The sequence below is a fragment of the Nannospalax galili genome, unplaced genomic scaffold, assembly GCF_000622305.1.
Source record: "Nannospalax galili isolate Female #2095 unplaced genomic scaffold, S.galili_v1.0 scaffold15, whole genome shotgun sequence".
Lineage (NCBI taxonomy): Eukaryota > Metazoa > Chordata > Mammalia > Rodentia > Spalacidae > Nannospalax > Nannospalax galili.
Window position 1 is genome coordinate 1,322,638 of NW_008337322.1, and position 2,741 is coordinate 1,325,378.

Here is a 2,741-nt window from a genome sequence, read left to right on the forward strand (position 1 = left end):
TATCCGATTATACACATGAGCACAGTTTGTTGTCATTAGAAAAAAGGTAACACATGAAAACCTTTGGTAGATTGGTAATTAAACAAATAACTCTAGGACTATAGAATATTACCTCTGTAAGAGGTAAAGATTTCAGTGAACAGAGTTATGGCTTCTCACAAGTTACTACAATCATTACCTTTCCATGCAGGTCTTAAGCTCAAAGAGGCCTCGGTGTAATTTAATTTCATTTGCCTAGGGCGACAGAATCCTCTTTTATTTGGCTTAATATCTATGCGAAGACAGAATAAATCAGTCAACCAGTCAATCAGAAAATGTTCATTCAGTTCAGTCAATCATTGTGATCACAGCTTTTCACTGAATTCCCATGTAGGCTTTAACCCAAACGATGTTCATACCCAGTTGGCATTGCCTCATATATGATGGGAAATCTAATCATAAAACACTTGGGTCAAACTCAGAAGTTTAAAGTTGTGCCCACATTAGGAGTCCTGGCTAAACTTTGTTTCAGAGGAAAGGGTTTATCTTTTTCATTCTAGATAATGCCCAGCCCATGTGTCTTGTGTACTTGATCAGTTCCTGAGGGTCAGTTGCACTTTATCAGAATGTAACACAGAGAAACCCATGTGGGTTAGGCTCATTCCTGAAAGAGCAGTCCCATAGGCTTGCTGCAGGGGCAGTGGGCATCAAGCGCAGACACCACACCTGACATCAGCAGGTATTACAATGTGAGCTGTCAAACCTGTCTGAAGAAGTAATACCTAATGAACTAAGAGAAGCTCAAATGTCTATGAAAATGATGCTTTTAATTTCTATCACAAAAGGACCCTTTGACTTCTCAAGGACTGTGTACACATTCCCCCAAGGATCCACTCCCCCAGGTAGTCACATAGAGTCTGTTTTAGTAACAAAAGACTCCTTTACGACCTTCTGTCAACATTCAAGTTGTTCACTCAGTTAAAAGTTTGGTTGAGTCATGTGTAATTAAGCTAATATTGATATATTGATAAACAAATGCTGTGACTGACAAAACATTCTGAGGAACATAAAGCTGAAATATCATGTCATATTTAACTCAATAGAGCTTTGGGAAGATAGGCTTTTCTGGGTCATCCTAAAATAAGTGCATAGTATATAGACTGTACTTTCATTTTTAAAGCTTTTATATTAGAATTTGTGAACTCTGAAACATAATATTTTGGGGTTCATATTTGCTACATGGGAATCTAAAATAGTAGTCATCATTCTTTATGGTCAAGATGGTAAATGCAACCAATTACTCTTCTTACCTTCTTAAAATGTGTAAGTCAAATAAGTTACAAAGAAGAAAAGACTTAGAAACAGTGTCGTTATGTAGGTGATAAGGTAGAACTTCTATTTCAAGTTTAATAGTATGGAAGACCTTCATAAAAACGTATACAGATATAAGAAAGTGCTGTCCATTGACAATGTTCAGTCTTTAGCAAATTCCCATCAAAATAAGAGTGCGAACCTGGTTTCAGCAAGATAACACACAGAAGCCAGATTCCCAGGACACACTGAAAGACATCATGCTTAATGCTATGTCTCCAATTGTAACAAGCTATAGTTTTTCAGACTGGGCTGGCCTCGATCTCAGAAAGGTCTGCCTGCCTCTTCCTTTAGAGTGCTGTGATTAAAACCTTGTATTGCTAATATTCCCAGGACAGGAAGTTTCACAACCAACAGATAATTTATTTGTTAATGCTATTATGTCTCATAATTATTTTAAAAAATGAGAATGTAAAAGAAGATAAAATGATATGGGAATAGAGTCATTTTACAAAATAGAAAAAATGAGAAAGTCTAAGCAAGTAATGAAGGTCTGTTTAGGTTTGTTATATGTAAAGGATGAGACAAAAATAATATACACATAATCTTAAAATTTCTATGGTCATACGTTAGTCAACTAGTTTAAGGAACAAAATATAAATCTAGTCAAAGTTTATTTGAGAATATTTGGTTCTTTACCTAAGCCTTATCTACATAGCACATGATAATTAAAAGTATAAGACTGGTGGAACTAACCTTATTGGATGTTTAACAACCATACTTTAAGGTCTATACTAATGTGGTCCAAGGGACTTACAGGACAGTTTTTGCCCCTTGCTCTCCAAGGTCAACTAAGATCCAGGGGACTATGGAACATCTCTCAAAATGACGTGTAAATGTGGTGAGTCACCTCTCCTCTTGTGCAGGAAGGACATAGAGAATCCATTAGATGGATTTGAACCAGTGTCCAGTCTCCGAACAGGAGGGTCAACTCAGAGGAAACATCTCATTCATGCTTCCAAGTGAAGCCAGACATGGATGAACAGGACCTTTGATTACCTTCATGTAGGATCCAGGAGCTCCTTCCAAGCCCATGTGACCCCTGAGGAACAGATCCTCAAATGACCTTAAGTATAAAAATAAATTGATTTATTTGGGCCAACTGTATGGTCTTAAACACACAAAAGGAGAGTATAACCAAAGAGGAAAGTGATAAGTATACTTCCTTAAGAGTTCAAGGGATTACACTTCCCAGACATTAGGCTTAAGTCTATATAAAAAGTCACTTAGACAATTATTTTTCATTGATAATTTTGTTCTTAATGAGAAAGTGCTGCTTAGATGTAAGACTTCAAATCTTGGTCTCCAATACTGTAGTGCCCACCTTTAGCTAAGGGAGACAACCAGCTATTGTTCTAAAATGGTGGATAAATTTGTTTTCTCACCCTATC